At 54.4% G+C, this 21,903-nt stretch overlaps 2 long non-coding RNA genes and 1 other non-coding gene across 11 annotated transcripts; 2 read left to right on the top strand and 1 right to left on the bottom strand.

Moving 5' to 3' along the window:
- The first annotated feature begins 2,339 nt into the window (after nucleotides 1-2,339).
- Nucleotides 2,340-10,020, top strand: LOC125610769. 9 transcript variants are annotated; one of them, XR_007340766.1, is made up of 7 exons: nucleotides 2,343-5,014; nucleotides 5,117-5,194; nucleotides 5,934-6,120; nucleotides 6,604-6,724; nucleotides 6,836-6,924; nucleotides 7,143-7,529; nucleotides 7,659-10,020. It is a non-coding gene; the product is annotated as an uncharacterized LOC125610769 (long non-coding RNA). The 9 variants fall into 9 exon arrangements; XR_007340764.1 differs by having other exon boundaries at nucleotides 2,340-5,014; nucleotides 6,836-7,529; XR_007340760.1 differs by having other exon boundaries at nucleotides 2,346-5,014; nucleotides 6,604-6,924.
- On the bottom strand, nucleotides 5,891-21,222 carry LOC125610770. The gene is made up of 4 exons (XR_007340768.1): nucleotides 21,063-21,222; nucleotides 20,120-20,122; nucleotides 7,892-7,898; nucleotides 5,891-5,902 (listed from the first exon to the last, which is right to left on the bottom strand). It is a non-coding gene; the product is annotated as an uncharacterized LOC125610770 (long non-coding RNA).
- On the top strand, nucleotides 21,059-21,174 carry LOC125610814. Its single transcript, XR_007340872.1, has one exon. It is a non-coding gene; the product is annotated as a U5 spliceosomal RNA (small nuclear RNA).
- Nucleotides 21,223-21,903: the final 681 nt, after the last annotated feature.

Genomic DNA, 21,903 nt, shown 5'->3' with positions numbered 1-21,903 from the left:
ACCCCTGAAGAGCCTTTGGGTGGTTCCCATCTTTAGGCTAAAATGAATCAAGTGGCAGGGAACATTCACGCCCACGTCTGCATGTGACACAGGTTCTCCTCTTTCTCTAGGGGTGGAATTGGTGGGTCATTGGAAACCGTGTTTCATCACTCGAGGAACCCACAGATGTTCAAGTGCAACTTTAACGTACTTCCTGCTACGAAAGAGCCGCCACTTTCATTCTTCTAAGTGGCTGCTTAACAGTCCACTGAGTTTAATATTCTTAGTATAATCAGCTATTTTAAAATTGGGGCTTAAATAGTGTCTAGATTTTTTACTTAATTAAGTGCTTCTATAAGTACCTTTAAATGTCTCCAGGTGAGGTGGTGGCCGCCTCAGCCCTGGCTCCCTGGACTGGGCTCCAGGTCATCCTGAGCTTGGTGTGGAGGTGGGGCTCTCCTGGGTGCTGCCGGAGGGCTCAGCTCCTCACCTAAACTGTGATGACTAAAACTGCCTCCAGACACTGCTAAATGTCCCCTGGGGGACAAAACTGTACCTCACTGAAAAGGACCTTGTTAAATAGTTTACCCAGGACAAAGGCCCAGGAATGAGGCTTACTCACTGCAAAGCCTTAAGGTGCTCATGGGTCTCAGAGCTGAGGACTGGAGTCCGTGGGGTCTTTGTCACCAGGGTCAGAGGAGTACAGTCAGGGATCCTTTGTACCCATGGGGGCCGCCGCAGCCACTGTCCCCAGGAGAGCCCACGGGCACCTCCAGCCGGGCACTGTTCCTTTAGACTCTGATGTAGGCGCCGTGGCCCTTCCTTTGTGGGGTGACCGTGAAGAGGCATGTGGGTGTGTCCTGCAGTCACTTTGAGAATGGAGAGAGGGAGGGAGCCAGCGGGCCTGGAGGTCACACCCACAGATGGCCTGAGGTGGAGGGCGCACGTGGGGACAGAGCATGAATGGCAGTCTGGAACGTAAGGAGGGTTATTAATAGAGCTGTTGGAGGGAGGACACGCTGTGCCAGGAACAGGGCCAGAGCCAGAAGGAGCCCTGTGACCACCCCACGCTGGGGGTCGGGGAGGGGCCCCAGCGCCTCTGGCTGGCCTTTCGCCCAGGACTTTCTCCCCAGGGAAGGTGGCCCGCACCACAGGCTCCGAGGCTGCCTGTGTCTTCCTACCCATGGCTTGTGACCTGAAGTCACCTCCTGCCCCCACTTAAAGGATCACACAGAACAATGCAAGGGACTGGGAGAATAGGCAGGGCATGTCGAGAAAATTGGACAGGGACATTGCACTAATTCAATAGCGCCCCTCAAATTCATGTGCACCCAGAAACTTAAGATGTGGCTTTGTTGGGAAACAGGATCTTTGCAGATGTCATTTGTTAAAATGAGATCCTATTGTTGGTGCACACCTGTAATCCCAGCAATTTAGCAAAATCTTATCTCAACATAAAAAATAAAAAGGTCTACGGGGCTGGGGATGTGGCTCAAGCGGTAGCGTGCTCGCCTGGCATGCGTGCAGCCCAGGTTCGATCCTCAGCACCACATACAAACAAAGATGTTGTGTCCGCCGAAAAACTAAAAAATAAATATTGAAACTCTCTTTAAAAAAAAATAAAATAAAAATAAAAAAATAAAAAGGTCTAGGGAGGAGCTGGAGTTGTGGTTCAGTGGTAGAGCACTTGCCTAGCACGTGCGAGGCCCTGGGTTCGATCTTCAGCACCACATAAAAATAAATAAATAAAAAAGGTATTGTGTTCAACTACAACTAAAAAATAAATATTTTTTTATAAAAGACTGGGGATGTGGCTCAGTGGCTAAGCACCCCAGGTTCAATTCTCAGTACGTTAAAAAAAAAAAGAGAGCCGCAGAACATCCCCGGGTAGGACCACTTATGAGAATAAAGCTGACCCACAGCTTGGTTGTCCCCCGTTGGTGATTCTGAAGTCCCTTGTGGTAGGATTTTTTGTTTTTTTTGCTTGATATGAAGTGGCTTTGGACAGAATTCCAGGCTTTTGAAGGATAATTTAAAATACTGTCATTCACCAGCAGTGACAGATGACAGCTGCTCTTGGGACCCCATTAGTCTCTTTGGCTCTTCTGACCCTGGGGTAAGGCTCACGCTCACTGTCCCCACCCAGCCACATGGTCCCCTGCCGACTTCACCAGTCCCGAGGGCCAGCTCCCAGGGCCCTGCAGCTCTGTCAGTTTCTGCCTGGGCGAGTTTTCAGTTTTATGTCCCCTGGGGTGACCCCTGTCACCCAGCACCTCAGCTATTCTTGGTCTCAAAAGCAAACAAACAACCATGAAGGAGACTTTAAGATTCATTCAGAAAAGGAACCTGAGGTCCAGGAACCCTCCTCCCTTCCTGTGTCACACGGACACCCAGAGCCCCCCCCCCCCCAGGCCGGGAAACACTCCAAGGTGACTGCAGGGAGCACACGGGGTTGGCGTCCTGCTTCCTTTGACCTCGGGAGCAGAGCCTGGGCCCATCAGTGCCCTGACAGAGGCTCTTATTTAATCACACTGGGTGCCCCCCAACACACACCAGGAGGTGGTGGTGGCCAGTCAGGCCAATGCCAGTCTCTGCTCTCACCCACCACTCTGTCCCCAAGGGGTTCCCGAATGTATCAGGAAGGTGGCCTTCTGCTGGTGACTGCTGCCAGACAGGGCCCTTCGGTGATCTCTCCTGTCCCTGGCCTGCCGTGGACATAAGTGCAGCCACCCACACCCCTGCCCAGGCTTTGGTGGGGGAAAGGCCTAGGGGCCAGCGCAGATATACCACAGGCTCTGTCCAGCCTGGACAGTCCTTGTCTGCATCTCAGTGCCCGGGGCTGACTCTGTCCAGATGCAGAGAACAAAGGCAGGGAAGGGCTCAGGGAATGTTCCAGGTGTGGGAATCCCAGCGTCCCCTCCATCCCCTCCGGCCATCGGCGTTCAGCCGGGACTTCTAGTCCTCTTTCACCAACTCGGGGTGTTGTGCAACTGCTGCCGGCCAGGCTCAGGCGGGAACAGGAAAGGCCACCTCGCGTTGGAATGGGCCAGAAGCTCTTTCCACAGAGGTGACATTTTAATTGAGTCCCAAGGTGGGAGAAGGAGCCAGAGAAAAGGGCAGGCTGAGGAGCCTTGGAAGGCCAGGGCGCCGAGATGGGGTGCAGAGTGGGCGGATTAAAGGCCCCAGAAGATGCCTCACCTGAATCCCTGCAGCCTGGGAATGTCACTGTACCTGAGGAACAAAAGGTCTTTGCCAGATAAGGTGGCAGAATTAAGATGCTTCACTAAGATCCTTCATGAAGGATTCAAGATGGGGAGATTGTCCTGGATCATCCAGGGGAACTCCTCATGCAAAAGCGTCCCCACGAGAGGAGGCAGAGGAGCTAGCCCTACACAGGGCAGCCAAAGGGCAGTGGGAAGCAACTGAAGCAGGAATGGACGTGACGCAGCCACCAGCCAAGGCCACCTGCAGCCCCAGACACTGGAAGAGACAGAAAGGACACTCCCCTGTAGCCCCAGGAGGGAGCAAGGCCCTTCCTGTCTGATTGAGCCCAGTGGTGCTGACCCACTCTTCTGGTCTGGAACTGTAAGATAATTTTGTATTGTTTTTAAGCCACAAAATGCTTGAAAATGTGTTAGCCACAAGGGGCAAGAGGATGGTTACCCAGACAGGTCAGGTGGTGGGAAAAATCCTCACCCCTTTTAAAGTGATTCGAGGCTAGGGATGTAGCTCAGCCGTAGAGCGCTGGTCGTCACTGCCAGATTGTGTCCAATCTCTAATGCTGCAGAGACAGAAGGAAAGAAAGGCGGAGAGTGGGGGGCAGATAGAGGAAGGAAGAAATAAATTTGACGTGGCAAATAAGCAGGACGTGGTGGCTCATGACTGTAGCTGCTGTAGCTTGGGAGGCTGAGACAGGAGGTTGCAAGTTCAAGGCCAGCCTCAGCAAATTGAGTGAAGTCCTAAGCAACTCAGCAAGACCCTGTCTCAAAAAGTAAAAAGGGCTGGGGAGGTGGCTCAGTGATGGTGTCCCTGGGTGGAGAGAAAGCAAGCCCTCCACTCCTCTCTTTCTCTCTCGTCCCCACATGGTGACTTCCTTTAAACCCCTCCTGCCTCGCCTTGTGCCTGGGCTCGGGAGGCCATGGGAAGCTGCTTCTGCCACCCAGCTCCTGGCTGTCAGCACCCACAGTGGCAGCAGGATTGCTGCAAGCTCTGTCACTCTAGCAGCTGATAAACCCCACAAGCTGCGGATCTGGAGCCTGGGCCTCCAGCCCTGATAAGTTGGGGCTGTCAGCGCCGGGTCTGCAGCTGCCGCAAGCCAGGAGTCCAGGGCCTCCGCCCCACACGCTCGGAGCTTCCTGCTGCCTGTTTACAGCCAAGCTCAGGCCACCTTGAGGTGACCCTAGGGAGCCAGGCTTGCAGCAGCAGGAGAGGGACGGAGGGTTGGCCGCACGTGGGGCAAGTCCACGGGGCAAGTCCACCGTGGTGATGTTCTCCTGCCTCAAATGCCGTCCGGGGCCCTCATTTCCAGACGATTTCTTCTGTTCTCCAAGGGATCAGTGTGTGGGCGGCCAGAGAGAAGCCAGCAGGGAGTAGACAGAATTCAACCATGATTGTCGGGAAGGCTCAGCATCCTGGGGACCCTTCCCAAGGCACCCTGCAACCCCAGAGAGTGGTTTTGTCCCTCCAGACACATTTGGTGATGTCCAATGTGTTATCTCCTGTTGCCACCAGGGAGGGGGGCTACCTATATCCCATGGGCAGATGCCCAGGGGCAGCTCAACACCCCATCACGCTCAGGAGCACCCAACCCAGCCCAGGCATCGTTAGTGCCGGAGTTGAGAAGCCCCGAGCCGAACACGGGAGCAAGTCTGGAAGGGGGCCTCCAAGTGCCTCGCCCAGAGGGGCTAAGGCCAGTCCAAGCCCTGCTGGAGCCCAGACAAGGACCAGGGTCGCCTGTCAAAGGCCTCCCAGAAGACCAGGCGAGCCCGAATGTCCCCAGTGCTGGCACTTCCCCGCTCTTCAGGTGTCCATGCAGGTACTCCATGCCTTAGGCCAAGTTCATTCTAGGAACAACAGGGGAGTTACAGCCGTTGTTTCCAGGGTGCCAACAATGAGCTGGGTGCTACAGTTCCTGCAGGTGATGCTCCTCCCGGCGGTGCTCCCACACAGCAGCTCTGGGTGAGGAGGAGGAACGATTACTAACCCCATTTTACAGGTAAGTAAAGTGAGGCTCAGAGCATTTGCCCAACTTACCTGAAGTCATCTTTATGGTTTAAATTATGTCCCTTAGAAAAGCTATGTTGAACCCCAAAGCCCCAGTACCACAGAAGGTGACCTTATTTGAAGAAAGGGTCTTTTCAGAAGTAATCAAGGTAAAATGAACCCGCTGGGCATGGGCACACGCCTATCATTACAACTACTCTGGAGGCTGAGGCAGGAGGATGGCAAGTTTGAGGCCAGCCTGGGCAACTTAGCAAGAATGTTTCTCAAAATAAAAAATAAAAAGGGCTGGGGATGTAGCTCAGTGGTAGAGAGCTTGCCTAGCAGTTGCAGGACCTGGGTTCAATTCCCGGCACTGCAAAAAAGTAAAAGTACATAAATGAACTCATTAGATTGTGCCCTAATCCAATATAGCTGGCATATCATTATAAGAGAGGACATAGAGGACATACCACACAGGGGACCCTCATGTGGGGGCGAAGGCTGAGATCAGAGACCCAGGAGTCCAGGAACACAAAGTCCAGCAGCTGAGGGGGAGGGGACAGGTCCCAGGCCTTGGTCTCTGACTTCAGCCACTAGAACTGGGAGACAAGGAATTCCTGGTGTTTAAATCACCTAATCTATGGGACTTTGTCATGACAGCTCCAGGCAACGGTAGGGTTGCACGGCCACCAGGGGGGCTCCGCAGAACCTGGAGTTCAGGCTCCCACCGGCTTCCTCCCCTCTTCCTGCAGCAGAAGCCCCGGCTTTGGCTCCCTGCCAAGGTTGCCACTCACAGGTGGGGACCTTCCTTCAGCACCTCAGACTGCTACTGGATGACACAGGTAATCTGTGGGCGCCAGCGCCCTGAGCTCGTGTGGCTGGGAGTTTCCTGTTCTGATGGAGAACGCCTTGGGGCCGCGTGGCCAGGGGAGCTGGTAGGTGAGTTCCCAGGAATGGAATCCGGCTCTGGGGGTCTGAATGATACGCCAAAATCAACTCCCGCCTGCACCACCGCCGGCTCGTCTCTGGGGCTTCAGCCTCAGGGTTCCTGGGGGTGACAGGTATCCCGGGGGAGGGGCTTGTTTGTTTTTAAAAAGGTCTTGCTATGTTGCCTGGGACGGCCTTGAATTCACGGCCCTCCTAATTCATGAGGTTTTTCTTGATGGCTGAATGGGTGACACCTGCCCTGTGCTCGGCTTGTCACACTGTACCCCCCAGTTGCAATCTGTCACCATGATTGTTACAATTATTCTGCCTTAGTCTTATGGTCCCTGGAAGACCAAGGAGGTGACTATTGATGATCCGCCTTGACCACTGAATTTGGTCTCTGGGTGTTGCCTGCCCAGCTTCTCAGGCCCAGAGTTTGGAGACAAGATCTGGGTGCCCCAACCCCCGCCACCCCTGAATACTTTTTTTCTTTAGACCTGGAGGAGTCACATGGAAGTCACTTGGCCACCACAGCTGGTGTGAAGTGCTGTCGGCTGCTCTCACATTGCCCAGATTCTACAGCCCCCTCCCCACGCGGGACTCAGGGCAGCTGCAGGTATGCAGTGTGGCCAGAGAGCGTCCCCGGCCCCGGGCTCGGTGACCCACACCTGGCTCACAGCAGCCTGGAGCGTGTGGAGTTCAGAGGACCCTCCTGCCCCGTCCACAGAATGGGTGACAAGATCCGTGAGCTCCTTGGCCATCCCTGGTAGAAGAGCTAGAAAAGCCGGGAGAGAAGCGGAGGTCGGCCCAAGACAGGTGACCATGGAGGTGCAGAGGCCTCCTGCTTTCGAGACTGACCCGTCCTGCCCTGCCCCACTCCCTGGGTGAGAGGGGCCCAGCCAACACCCACAACACCCACCATGCACTCTGCAAATACCTCAAATGCCCCTCCCTGTCCTCAGAAATGTGTGAGTCAAGAAAAAGAGAAAGACCAACTGTAGTTGTTGTCATTTTGCTATTTCATTAATTACAAGGGCCAGATCTCACCGGGACCCACCCAAACTCAGGAGTCAGTGGTAGAAAAATAATGGAAAGCCCCCAAGCATGGCATGGCAACCTGGAAGTTCAGACTAGGGGCCTGGGGCCTCAGGGAGAACGAGGGGCCAGGCTGGGGGGAGATGTGCCTGTCGTCTTCCTCGGTGCCCCCCCACTTCTGCCCCGATGCTCTGGGGGCTTCCCAGCCTTGACTCCACGCCCACCTGCTTGTCCACTTCTGCCTGAGTCTCATGGAACCAGGCTGCCAGGGACAGGAAGCCAGCGAGCCACCCGTCACCCATGTGGTGAGCATGCAGACTGTCCCCAGGCCCTGGTTCAGCTGAGCCCCCACCGTATCATCTGGCTGCCTCCGTGGTGGATGTGAGGTACGTCTCCTTTTCCCGGGGGGCGCATCTCCAATGGGGCCCAGCCACTTCCCCGCACTCTGGGCCCCTCTGTCCAAGTGTGACAGAGGCACTGCCCTCTTGGGCTCTGTCTCAATTTGTGTTTTCCAGCAGCTATTGAGCCCCGAGTCCTGGAGTCACAGTGGGGAGCCCCCAGTGCTCTGCATGGAGCTGATGTATCACCAAAGGAGAGAAGGGTCCTGCGGAAACGGAAAGAGAATAAGCCTCTCCGGAGGGCCTGGGAAGGCCTTTCTGAAGAGGTGGCATCTAAGAGGAAGGAGAGGGAGGGCTGTGGACAGGCCCTGTGAAAGGCACTCGGTGTGTTGGTGGACAAGAGCGATGACCGTGGGCCTGGGCCTGGGGTGAGGGGTGAGCAGGGCCGAGCTCTGTGGGGCCTCCTTGACTGTGGGAGTCAGGTCTCACCAGGGGCCGTGGGCAGCCACTAAACTGAACAGAAATAGGCCAACAGGTCCCACTTGCTACCCTTCCTGCCTTGGAAAAAACCTTAGGATAAAAGGAAAGGACAAGGACAGGCCTTGGATGGCAGGCCAGGCCCTGGAGAGCCGGAGAGGAGTCGTCTCTGTGCAGCAAGGCTGCGGGCCCTCGGTGTCCCATCCAGAGGCTGACTTCATGGGACTTCTCCTGCTGCCCCCGCGGCCATGTCCCTGAGGGTGGAGTGCTGGGAGCCTAGAGACCAAGGTGGGGAAGAAGTCTTGAGCTTCCTGACCCGAGGCCGGCTGGGCTGGGACTCCCAGGCCCTCAGGGCTCCTGGGCTGAGCACCAGGCTGCCAGATGGCTACCTGGGCATCCCCCCCTCCACCCGCACCCCCAGAGTAGAGCAGAAAGCAAAAAGGACGGTCAAAAAAGGAAAGCCACGGCTGGAAGGTCAGTCAGCACCGGGAACGGGCGGCTCTGCCCCTCGCCTTGGCGCTGGCCTGGCGCAGCCGGGAAGCGGCTGAAGCAGCTCCAGGGTGTGCGGGCAGGGCTGGCCAGGGGAGAGGTGCCCGGGACCACCAGCCATTGGGCGGTGCCATTGGCCTTGCAGGCTGACCTCATTGCCCAGGCCCGCGGGAGTGCTTCCTGGGGTCACATTCCGTGCTGAAGAGCCCCTCTCCAAGACCTTGGTTGGCGCCAATGTCTTTTTAGGAACCGAGGCTCTAATTTTAGTGTTCCGGCCTTCGACACCTCTCGAAATAGCTCCCTGTTTTCCCCTATGTTCCTGCCCCCTCCTTGGAGAAGGTGAACCCCCTGCGTCCCCGTGATCCAAGTTGGTCCGCTCAAGCCCAAGGCCTTGTATGGGTCTCCGTGGGGGAGCCGTGTCCCTGGTGTGTTTGTGACGCTGGACCCAGAGGACCCACCTCTGGCCAGCGCAGCTCACAGCCCCCACGTTGGCAGCGACACTGGGCAGGGCACGGTCAGTGCTCACCCCTCTTCCTCGTCCATCTGCCTTCCTCAGGGACATCATGGATTCATATGACCCAATCCAGGTTCCACCCCCTGAAAACCAAGGTGCCAACTCACCCAGCCCCACCTGTGGGACCCAGGGTGAGTGGGTAGCTCGGCCCAGGGGAGCCTCCGTTGCCTTCTCGGGTTCTGCACCCTCTTGTCCCAACAATGACAATTGCTAAGTGTTTCCTGGGGACTTGCTGTGGGTGACAGGTGCTTCTCGTGGATGGTTTCATTTGACTCCCTCAACTACCTTGTCGAGGTGGGTACTATAATTGTCCCCAAGTGCCAAAAGGTGGAACAGGAATTTAAACTCAGGAAATGCGGCTCCCAGCCCTTGCCTCGTGGTGCGCGTGGTTCTCCTACCTGAATGCTCTTTGATCCCTGCGATGGCCTCTCCCCTTTGCCTTTGTCTCGGCCCTCCACTCAGTTCTTCTACCAAGCAGACCAGAGGTTCTGTCTAGGTTGCCTGAGGTCACACAGCAAACTAGTGATGGATGAAAACACTGCTCCAAAGGTCCAAGCCCCAGGTGGGATTCCAGGAAGGAACTGGAGCCTGGCTCAGAGGTGACGGCTCTGCGAGAAGGTCATGGTGCAGGCCACACCTGGGCAAAGAAGGTGCTTTCAGGAAACAGCCAGGGAGGGGCATCACGTCCTGGGAAGGCTCAGCCAGCTGCCCTGTCCCCAACAGCCCTGTCTGTCCCATGTGCTCTATCCATGCACAGGGCCAGAGAGAGCCTGGGAAGGCAGGGGCTGCCCAGCCTGAAAATGACCAGAGGGAGTGACCGCCACCCAGTGCCTCCCATTTAAATAATGCAAAGGCTGCAGACTCAGACGGGGGCCAGGTGAGTGGTGCAATGGGTGAAACCAGCCACGTGACACACAGCGCCTGACCCTCAGCCTGGCTGGGGACATGACAGGACATGGAGGGTGCTCTGGAGACTGAAGCAGCTTGAAGAGCCTGAGGGTTACCTTGTGGGAATATTTCTGTACAGTCAGACAAGGAAGTAAATTCTTTAAAATCCTGTGGAAGAATCTGATATTTTTTAATACTTATTTTTTACATATAGGTGGATACAATGTCTTTATTTTGCTTTACATGGTGCTGAGGATTGAACCCAGTGCCTCATGCATGCCAGGCAAGCGCTCTACCTCCTAGCCACAACCCCAGCCCCAGAATCTGATATTTTTAATGCCAGTAAAAAAATTTTTTAATTAAAAAGATTTTACTGCTGAATTTTTCAAACAAAACATGTCTGCAGACTGCATCGAGCTGGGGAGAGGCACGGAGAGGCAGCAGTGGCTGACGTGCTGTTTCCCTTGTTTACAAGGCACACTGTGTGGTCCCACTGTCACCCCAGCCCTGGAGGCAGCCTGGGCAAGTCAGCTGTACCCATCTGATGGACAAGGAAACCTAAGGCCCAGACCAGGGAAGCGCTTTGCTGGTGTCCAGCAGCAACTGGGGTCTCTGGTTCCACGCTGCTGTGTCAAGATGACTGGGGACGAGGGAGGGGGTGGGACAGTCAGGGCTGGGAGCCACGGATCCCAGAAGGGTTGGCCCACCCCCGTCACCTGGACTCCAGCTCCCTGCTCTAGACCCTGAGGAAAGCTGAGGCAGAGAAGAGGTTGCGGAGGTGCTGATGGGGCATGTGACACAGAGATTTGTGCAGATCCAAAGACGGCTCTGTCCCTCCACAGGGCACTCTCGGAATGCAGCAAAGAAGGGTCAGCCAGGCGTTGGTGACGGACAGATTCCAGTGTCAACCCTGGGAGTCTCCATCTGAGACCTGCCCCACCCCACGAGGCCACCCTGCCCACCCACACGCCCCTGCATCTCCCCTGCCCTAACTCATAATCTCCTAAGTGCCCTCGTACCACTGTGGCTTGCCCACCTCTGGGGACCCTGAGAACTGAGACCCCCATCAGGGAAGGGAACCTAGGGCCTCCTACTGGGGTCCTTCCATCAGGCAGCAACAAACCGGTTTGCTGTCAACCTGTAGACCACCTGGTCCTCTAAAGGAGGCCCAGAGAAGCTACATGGGACCAAAGACAGCCCCCCCCACCGGCTCTGCCCACCTGTCCCAAGGCCTTGCTGCGCGTGAGGCCTGCGCTCTGCCCCTGAGCTGTGCCTCCAGCCCAGACTTGGTGTCTTCTTTCCCAGGCCACAGACACACTTTGGAAGCATCTGGACTCCTGGCTCTGCTCCTGCCCACTCGTCTGACTTGGTCACTCACTGTACCTTGGACTTGGGTCCCCTGTCGGGAGCCTGTGATATTCTGCTGCCCATTTCAGAACCAGGTGCCCCAGGCACAGCTTTGCCAGGGGAGCCACACCTGGCCTTTCCCAGGGAACCCAAGACTGGGTTTTGCTATTCTTTAAAAAGGTCACCAAGGGGCTGGGGATATAGCTCAGTGGGTAGAGGGCTTGCCTCACAGGCACAAGGCCCTGGGTTCAATCCCCAGCACCACAAAAAAAAAGTCACTGACCTCACATTAACGTTACGGTGCTTATCTTGTCCAGCTTTTTCTAAAAGAAGTGATTGTTCTTGAAGTAACGTGGAATTTCCCCTCATCCCCACTGTGAGTCACTAGAACCGGCAGTGGTGTCCCTAAAGGAGCTGTTAGTGCGGCTGTCATGGCAGGATCTCTTGGGAGCGCTCCTCTGCCTTGCCTACTAACCTGGGGCTGGGTGGGGAAGGACTCAGGTGGCCTCAGGCTAGGCGGCTGACCTATCTTTTCCAGTTCTGGTCAGCAGCAAGGAGGTAGTGGGCGGGTCACCCCGTGAGGAGAGGGCCTTTAGCGCCACCTGCTGGAGATCTGTGATAGCCTCCTACAGACCAAGGGCAGGGAGGGGAGCCGGGGCCTCTCAGGTTAGCGCTTACCCTTGACCCTGTGAACCCGTTCTTCTCTCTGGAACCTCAGAGAGCGTCAGCTGGAAGGCTCAAAGCAGGAGCCTGACCGTGTAGGGGTGGTGGGTGGGTGGCCAGGTGGCTGCATGCAGGGAGGCCTGGATGGAGGCTCCACTGAGGGCCAGGCCAGGAGGAAGGCTGGCTGACCGCCATAAGCTGGACAGAAGTCCAGAAAAGACCAGAGGGGCCAGCTGAGGCCGTGTCATCCCTATTTTTCTGGTGAGCCCCCAATTTTCCTAACAACGCTATTTGTGAGCCGGGGCCATGTGACTTCCAGTCTCCCCCATCTTTGCTCTCCCAGGGCTGGCTGGCTCCCGACTGCAGCTCCCATTAATGTGGGGACAGGAACCTGGGAGAAGCGGGCAGCTCAGCCCTGGGGAGGAAAAGGGGGAACCAGGGCAGTCCCCATCGCTAACACCTATCACGTGTGTCCTGTGTGGGCCTATGTGGCTCAGGCCACAACACACGAGTTCTCCCTGTGACCTTGAAGGAGCAAGGAGGGAGGTTCAGACCCAGAGAAAAGCATCAATGTCCCTGGTCCCCAGGATCCAGTCCTGTGGATCACCTCCTGCTGCTTAAGACAAAGTGGCATCCCAGGCTGGTTGTGGAAGCCATCTCTAGAGCCAGAGGGCCTGTCCTGGTGGGTGTTTGTCCACCTTTCTGTCACTGTGACAGAATGCCTGAGGTAACCAACTTAAAAGGAGAAAAGGTCTATTTGGGCCCACGGCTTCAGTCCGCGGTGGGCTGTTGGCATTATTCGGGTCTGTGGAGAGGCAGCACAGCATGGCAGGAGTGTGTGCAGAGCAGAGCTGCTCTCTTCCTGGTAGCCAGGAAGAGAGAGAGAGAGAGAGAGAGAGAAAGGAGGAGCTGGGTCTCAATTCCTCCTTCAAGAGCACACCCCCAACAGCCTAACTTCCCTCCACTCGCCCCAGTAGCACAGGGGTCAGGGCCAAGCCTCCGACACACGAGACTTCAGGGAAGATACAAACTACGACACCTGGTGCTCACAGATCAGCACTGTGATCCTGAACAAGTTCTTTTTTTGGTACCAGGGATTGAACCAGGGGCACTTTATCACTGAGCCACACCCCCAGCCCTTTTTTATTTTGAGACAGTGTTTCATGAAGTTACCTAGGGCCTCGATAAGTTTCTGAGGCTGACTTTGAACTTGTGATCCTCCTGCCTCAGCCTCCCCAGTCACTGGGATTATAGGCATGTACCACCCCGCCCAGCCTTGAACAAGTTCCTTAGCCCCCTCTAAGCTTCAGTTTCCCCACCTCTGGTGTGAGCACTGGAACAGCATTGATCCACGCCTCACGGCTCTCCAGTTGGTACAGGCAGAGGGACAGCCAGTGTCACTGCTGACTGGCATCTAGGCCACATGGTTTTTGCAGCAAACATTGTTTTTTAATACTTATTTTTTTTTATTGTAGTTGGACACAATACCTTTGTTTTGTTTATTTATTTTTATGTGGGGCTGAGGATCGAACCCAAGGCATTGCACACACTAGGCAAGCGCTCTACCGCTAAGCCACAACCCCAGACCCAGCAAACATATTTTTGCTATAAAAAGTATTAAATATGAGCTGGGCTTGGTGGCACATGCCTGCAATCCCAGCAGCTCAGGAGGCTGAAGCCAGGAGGATTGCAAGTTCAAGCCCAGCCTCAGCAACTTAGTGAGAACCTAAGCAACTTAGCAAGATCCTGTTTTAAAATAAAAGGACTGGAGGTGTAGCTCAGTGATAAAAGCCCCTGGGTTCAATTCCAAGGACCAAAAATAATAAATAGGTAAATAAATAAATGCTTTCGGAGACAAACATAAGTGTGAATTTGACAGATCTTCAGAAGGGTCACTGCCGAGAACACACTTCAATTCAGCAGTGTGTTCATTGAATCCTTTGTCCAATCAGCTAAAATGACCCAGGTCTTTCTTGGACCCTTTCTGTCAAGATCACAGGGCTCTTTGAAGGGTCCCCCAGCTACTGTCCAGGGCCCAGGTTAGCCCACCCTGGGATAAAATTTTGACCCCATCGGTGAAGAAGTTAGTCTCTGTGTGTAAGTCAGAAAGAATCACCCGTGCACTGTTGACAAGGCTCGCCTGGCAGGAGGGGTGACAGCAAGCTCCCGTGGACATGTCAGCAGGTAAGGTGGAATAGCAGGGGTGCAGGATGATCCAGTACAACAGTCACCCAAGAGCCTTTGAGATATTTTTCTGGGAAACAGAAAATTCTATGTGCCGTCGATGATCTACCCCGACTGCTCCTCTGCTGTTATGAGTCCAACATGGCTCTCTCAGAGACCCTCGCTGGGTTTTGTAGGGACAGAGCCTTTGCCAATGTGGGTTGATTGTATAAAAAAAATCATATAAGGGGCTGGGGATGTGGCTCAAGCGGTAGCGCGCTCGCCTGGCATGCATGCGGCCCAGGTTCAATCCTCAGCACCACATACAAACAAAGATGTTGTGTCCGCTGAAAACTGAAAAATAAATATTAAAATTCTCTCTCTCTCTCTCTCTCTAAAAAAATCATATAAAAAATAATTGTGACTGAGGCTGGGGGTACACACAGCCCAGAGGCACAGCTCTTGCCTAACACGCTCCAGGCCCTGGGTTTCATCCCCAGCACTGTGAAAGAAAGTGAGAGAGAGGGAGAAAGGAAAAGAGAGGAAAAATGGAAGGAAGGAAGGGAAGGAGAGAGGGAGGGGAAAGAAAAAAAAGAAAATCATTGTAGCTGCAGCCCAGGACATCTGGGGGCTGTCCCGTCTGGTCCTGTGGTCCAGAAGGACCAGTTCCACTAAGAGCTGGCTGGCACTCACAGCTGAGCCCTGGAGCTAAGGAACAATTACACAGAGCATCAACATCGCATAAGGCCACTCTGGGACTGTGATGGATGAAGACAAAAACAGGACCTCTCCAAAGTCATGCCTGAATACAGACAAAACACCCCCACAGTCCAAGCCACAGAACCCCAGACACCACCTCTCTGGGCTGATAAGTGACGGCTATTTTCTTTTTTTAACCAATTATAGCCCTAGCCTTGGTCTGGTTTCCCTCCCTATGGGTAAAATCTCTCGAGATGCCCAAGGGCTGCATTGGCCTGCTTCCCCACCGCACCCAGCCCCCTCTCGCAGCTTCCTCTCCCAGCGGGTACTCTCTCCCTCTCTGCCACAGAAGTGAGCCACTCTTGTTCAGTCCTGCTGTGTCCCTGGTGGTTTCTGGATCCAGGGCTTGGACAGAAGTGGAGGTTCCACGGAATCCCACCGTGTGTCCGACGACTACCCAAGGCTGGACAGCGCCACCTGGGGGTGGCTACTATAATCTCATGGGGCCTGGCTTTTGCCCCTGCGGAGGCACGTTCTGAGCTGTACAGATTAATTGTTCACCACTGAGCCAGAAAGCAGGTCTATTGCAGAGCCCCCTCTACACTCCCAAGCCAAGGGGAAAGGACTCCAACCCCTGAGGCTTCTTGTTTCACCCACTTATCCACGTGGATGATGGAGGGTAACTGGGTTAGCGGTGGGAACCAGCCTGCAGAGGGGCAATAGGTCATCTGCCCTGGAGGACTAAGCTGCACTCTCCAGGACGCCAGGTCGCCTTAGCCTGGGCAGGGCTGGTGAAGGCGGAGAGCTAGGAGGAACCTCAGAAGAAGTGCTGATAGGAGCACCCCACCCACCCTCTCTGGGCATCCCTCCTGCAACCCCCAGAACAGCCTCATAGGGCCCAAGATTTGAATTCTGATGTGATTTAGGAGCCGCATCTAATTATCTGCATCCGCTGGGCGAGGTGGCGCACATCTGCCATCCCAGCAGCTAGGAGGTTGAGGCAGCAGGATCACAAGTTCGAGACCAGCTTCAGCAATTTAGTGAGGCCCTAAGCAACTAAGTGAGACCCTGTCCCAAATAAAAAATAAAAAAGGGCTGGGATGTGACTCAGTGATAAACACCTCTGGGTTCAAGCCCCAATACGACTACTAATAAACATTATTATGTATTTATTCTATATAATTATAATTGTGATTACCATCATCTGCGTGGGAAGGCCCACGGCGGCGTCTGGCCTCCCTGGTCTAGATTCTGGCTCAGAACGCTGTGGGGCAACAGAAGCTTTGAGGTGCGTGGAAGGTGATCCAGGCTGCACTTGGGATAGGGGACAGCTCCTGAAAGGACAGTGCACTCTGGGCTGAGGGACACGGTCCTCCCCTGCTCTGGCCCGACTTCCCAGGAGGTGCCCTGCGCCCTCCTCCGGCCTCAGCCTTTCCCTCCTCGCGCCCCCTCCCAATGAGCCCAGCAGCACGGGGAGACGACTTTTCCTCTCCAACCCCGGACAGCGGGCCCCTCTTGGCCGCTGGTCCCCACCAGGCACCGGGCCTGGGCTCGGCTCTGCCTGGACCGCGCCGTCGGACGGAGCCGGCCTTTCTGGAACCCTTCCCCCCTCGCGGGGTCACAGGCACGGGCCCCGCTGGCGGCCGAGGGTCCCGCAGGGACAAGGAAAGACGCCCCCGGGGATCCTCATGAGCCCTGCCGGGCAGGGAGGGCAACAGGGCAGGAAGAGGGCGCACCTGGCCCAGGCAGGCCACCAAGGGAGCCGGGGCTGGGAATGGTCGGGGGACTTGCAGAGCCCTGGACGCGAGGCCGGCCCTGTCCGCGGTGCTGAAACGGGGCGCGCCGGGGGTGCCGGGCTGGCCTTGGCTGGCTGCCCGGGAAGCCCTGTGCAGGTTCAAGGGCTCAGACAGGCGCAGGGTGCCCACCCCTTCTTTCCTTCAGTCCCTGGCTGGGTGAACAGCCCTCCCTTCTGTCGCATAATATTGTCCCACAGTCCTCCCCGTTGTCATCAGGATCACCCCTGATGGAGGAGCTCTGCCCTCCTCTCAGCACCACGCTTTTAGGAGACTGACCCTCAGCAGGGCTCCAGAACTCCCGCCTCCCACCCCCTGTATCCGCGAGGGCTCGGCCCCTTCCCTCCCTCCTGCCCCTGCCTAGTCACCAACAACCGGGCTGGCAATGAGGTGCTGGGGATGGAACCCTGGGCCAGGCACAGGCCAGGCAACTGCTGTACCACTGAGCTGTACCCACAGCCCTTTAACCATCTGTCATTGTACAATTCACAGGACTAGGGCTGAGCTCAGTGGCAGAGTGCTTGCCTGGCACAGGAGACCCTGGGTTTGATCCCCAGAGCTGCAAGAAGGGGAAAAAAAAAAACTGCACTGTGTTGTACAACCAAGGCCACTGCCTCTTCCCAAAGTCCTGCATCTCCCCATCAGAAACGGCTGCCCATCAGCGGGTAAGCCCTCCTCACCCGGCCCTGACGACCTCCCACTGACTGTCTATGAAAGTGCACGTCCTGGACAGCCCGTGTAAGTGGAACCAGGCAACGGATGTCTTTGTGGCTGGACTGTCCCTGGGCACGGTCCTCCAAGTCCACCACGAAGTACCAGAGCCAGAGCCAGAATGTCCCTCCTCTTTAAGGCTGAATGTGCTCCTTTGCAGGGACAGACCCCATGGCTTTGGTCCAGCAGGCAGTGGGCACGGGAGTCTGTGCCTTTTGGCATGAGTGATGCTGCTATGGACTTCACATTCCAGCGTCTGTGTGTCCCTGTGTCCCATTTTCAGATATACCCTTAGGCATGGGGGGCCTAGTGACCCTAGTGACCCCTAGTGACCCTTTGAGCTCACGTCCTGAGAGCTACCCATCGGTTTTCCGCAGCAGCTGCGTCCTCTCCCCTTCCCACTTCTCCACACCCTCCCAACACTGGAGATTTTGGGGTTGGTTTGTGGTAGCCATCCCAGGGGGAATGGAGCGGGCTGCGTTTCTTTTTATTTATTTACTTATATATTTATTATTTTTTGTTTTGTTTTCTTTTTTGATACTGGGGATTGAACCCAGTGGAGCTTTACCACTGAGCTATATCCCCAGTCCTGTTTATATTTTATTTATTTATTTTGGTACCGGGAATTGAACTCAGGGGCACTCAACCACTGAACCACATCCCCAACCCAATTTTGTACTTTTTAATTAGAGACAGGATCTCACTGAGTTGCTTAGCATTTCACCTTTGCTGAGGCTGGCTTCAAACTCTTGCTCCTCCTGTCTCAGCTTCCCGAGCCTCTGGGATCACAGGCGTATACCACCAGCGTTATAGTTTATTTTGAGGCAGGGCCTCAGTAAATTGCTTGGGGCCTCATTAAGTTGCTGAGACTAGCCTCCAACTTGCCATCCTCCTGCCTCAACCTCCCAAGCAGCTGAGACTGCAGGTATAGGCCACTGCACCCAGCTCTGTCAACTTTTTTTCCAAAACAGAAATGCAAAGTAAAAATTGCTTCCTGTGTTGAAGCTGATTTTTATAGTCTATAAGGAAAGTCCCCTGACCCCCACTCAGTTTGGGAAATTAGTCTACTTGTCCAGCCAAGCGGGAGGAGACAACAGGGAGGGTCTCAGTCCTTTCCTGATGCTATAACAAAATTCCCTAGACTGGATAATTTGTAGACGCCAGACACTGACTGCCCACGGCTCTGGAGGCTGGAGGCCCAGGGTAAGGCAGTGTGGACTCAGCGTCCGGTGAGGCCCATTCCATGGTGCTTCTCTGTGTCCTCACCTGCAGGCGGGAGGAAGGGGACAAACTCACCTGCTCAAGCCCACCCAAGGCTCCACCTCTTCCTACGTCTCTTTGGGGGGCTTGTGGACTTGGGGTGGGAGAGTCTACTCTCCCTGTGAAATCCCCTGGAGTCAGGGCTGGTGAGCTGGGAGTGCAGGGGAGGGGAAAGGGTTTGAAAGCAGCGTCTTGGGGTGGGAAATGGAGCCACATCAGGAGTGTGGAGGTGTGTGCCCAGGGCCAGCCGGGTCCTCAGGGCAGGAGCTGGTTGGGAAGACGGGGGCTCCAGAGATGATGGCCACAGGGTGGAAGGACCTGTCCCCTTCCCTCTGTCACCCTGGAGTTGAGGTCCTCACTCTGACACCAGCGACCACCATCTCTGCTGCCATCAGCCCATCTTCTCCCTCCTGGACCTTCTCCCCGGCCTCTGCACCACCTCCTCCCACCCAAAGGCCAACACACAGGCGGGTACTCTCCTAACACACCAGGAGAAAGCGTGGCCACAATCTGCCACCCAGCAGGTGGCAGACAGCCCCACCCTCTGCCACCCTCTTAGCACCCTGCAGCCTCACCTTCCAAGGAGACGTCATGGGTCCAGGTGACTGTCCTGCTGTGACTCCCAAAGGACCTGAGAGTCACCCTGCTTTATGCCACCCCTGGGCGCTTCCCCAGGCCTCCCTCCCTCCTTGCCGGGCCGGGCCTGGGGCTTAACCGCTCAGCTTCCTAATTTCTCTCCCAAGCTTCCTGCCAACACCCTGCAGCCAGTGGGTAGCAGCTGTGATTGTCAGCGTCCCAGTCACCTGGAGGTCAGTGAACCCAGAGATGGTGGGCCCCACCTGCTGGGCTCCCAACAGGTGCCCAGGTGACTCTGAAGGTCCATGGACCACCTGCAGAGAACCACTGCTTTCAACTGATCCAGTTGATAGGGGACAGACAGTTGCCAGTGGCGGCAGCATGAGGTCAGGGAATAAGTCTATAAACTGGGGCCACCTGTGCAGGACCCCCCAACCCTTTCACTTTTTTTTTTTTTTTTTTTGTAGATGGATACGATACCTTTATTTTATTTATTTTTATGTGGTGCTGAGAATTGAATCCAGTGCCTCACACGTGCAAGGTGAGCGCTCTACCTCTGAACCACAACCCCCGGCCCAACACTTTCACTTTTATAAAGCAATTTACCACTGGGGGTGGTGGCATACGCCTATAATCCCAGTGGCTCAGGAGGCCGAGGCAGGAGGATTGCGAGTTCAAAGCAAGCCTCAGCAAAAGTGAGGTGCTAAGCAACTCAGCAAGACCTAAATAAAATACAAAATGGGGCGATTTACCTGCAGCCCTGCCTGGCTCAAGTCCCCAGGTAGGTTACATTCCACAGCAAACTGCTATTTGCAGGAGAAATGAACCATACAAGTTATCCTGCAGCAGGGGACTTCTGTGACCCTTACACAGACCGGATCCCAGAACTCAGAGAGACAAGGATAATTCCCCCAACCATAAAATCAGTAAGGAAGGGTTCCAATTAGAACTGGTCAGCATGGGCCATAGTGACCCAGCCTGGTCACAGCAGCGGGGACTTGAAAGTCTGCTGTTGTTCTGCAGTGAGTCAAAAGTCAAGAGGTGGACCTAGGCGAGACTCTCTGGAAACTTCCTTGGGACCCCAATAGAACTGGGGGCAGGAGAGGCATACTGTCCCTCTCTATACCTGGAGAGGGTCTCCCTAAGTTGCTGAGACTGGCCTCCAACTCGGGATCCTCCTGCCTCAGTCTCCCCAGTCGCTGGGATTACAGGCGTGTGCCACTGCCGGGCTCAAATTTTGGTGTTTTGTTTGTTTGTTTGTTTGTTTGTTTTTAATATTTATTTTTTAATTTTCGGCAGACACAACATCTTTGTTTGTATGTGGTGCTGAGGATGGAACCCGGGTCACACGCATGCCACGCGAGCGCGCTACCGCTTGAGCCACATCCCCAGCCCCTGGTGTTTTTTTTTTTTTGTTTGTTTTTTTTTAAGCTCAAAATAAATTATTTATTTAGAGCGCAGAGTGCCAGTTATAAAACAAAGTCCAAAGACTCCGTAACATTGCGAGGCCTAAGCAACTTAACGAGACCCTGTCTCAAAACAAAGAATAAAAAGTTGGCTCAGTGGTCGAGCGCCTCTGGGTTCAGCCCCAGTCCACTCTCCCCCACCGCAAAAAAACCCACAAAACCCACAAACACAGTCAGGCTTTCCCGGTTGCGCGAGGTTGCAGTCCACCGATGGTCCGCAGGACTCCCTTTGCCTGCCCCCTAGTGGTGTCCCGGCGCAAAAAAACGCCCCAACTATTTAAGGGATTTCCGGAAACCACAGCCGGACGATTATTTACATACCCACAATGCATTGCGCACCGAGTAATTTTTCTCTATTTTAAATTCGTTAGATTTTCCTTTTGCCATGAACAGATTTTCTAGAAAGGTACATTTATGTTTCACCATTTGTCTGAAAAAGGGGTGGTGTTACTAGCACCTTTGATTAAATAATCACCCTCAGGGAACTAGGCATAACAGTTACCCGAGCACTGTTTGCAGAGGTGAGCAGGTATACTCTGGTTTCTCTTCAGATCGTATAAATCTTTCGCCTTTTACTAAAGATTTCCGTGGAGAGGAACAATTCTGAGTCTTAAACCAATTTTTTGAGGCCTTGCTTTTGCAGGGCTACTGTTCCGTGGTCTAAAGTTAGACTTGTGGTAAGCTGTGCTTTCCGTCTTTCTTCTTTTTGTGGGCTGAGTTTTTTTTTTCTTACTTTTGCTTACTGTGTTTCTTTCGTCCTACGTTCTGTCACTTCTTTAACACTTGTGGGTGGGGAATTAACAGACTGCCGAATTCTTCTGTCTTTGACCGTGTCTTGCGATCAGGCACAGTTGTGTGTCCCAGGAATAAAAATTTTGGTAAAACGTTTCTTAACTCGGATTTGGGTTACAAAGCCCAGAGCTTTCACCCCCCCACCCCACCCCCCACTGTTTTAAGTGCTCCATTTATTTGGAAGCTTGACAATAAAGTAGAGTTGGCGACTGGGGTTGTAGTTCGGTGATACAACGCTTGCGTCTTATAGGTTAGGCCGAGCCTCGGTTCAATCCTCAGAGCGCAAAAAAATAAGGCTATTGTGTCCATCTACAACTAGAAAAAAGAATGTAAGAAAAAAAAATACGGTTAGGAAGGGGGAAAAATTATAGTTGGCTACTTTTTCTATAAGTAGTTTTTTAAAACTGGAACTAGATCTTTTGGTTTTTTTGAGAATGGCATTTGGTGATGGTTACAATGGATTTAATTAACTCAAGAGTATGTGAACTTTCCAATTTCTTTTTTTTAGTGGTGGATGGACACAATGCCTTCATTTATTTTCATACGATGCTGAAGATCAAACCCAGTTCCTGGCACGTGCTAGC

The sequence above is a fragment of the Marmota marmota genome, unplaced genomic scaffold (assembly GCF_001458135.2).
Source record: "Marmota marmota marmota unplaced genomic scaffold, marMar, whole genome shotgun sequence".
Classification (NCBI taxonomy): Eukaryota; Metazoa; Chordata; class Mammalia; order Rodentia; family Sciuridae; genus Marmota; species Marmota marmota.
The sequence above is the reverse complement of the archived record's forward strand: the minus strand, read 5'-3'. Positions and strand labels throughout refer to the sequence as shown.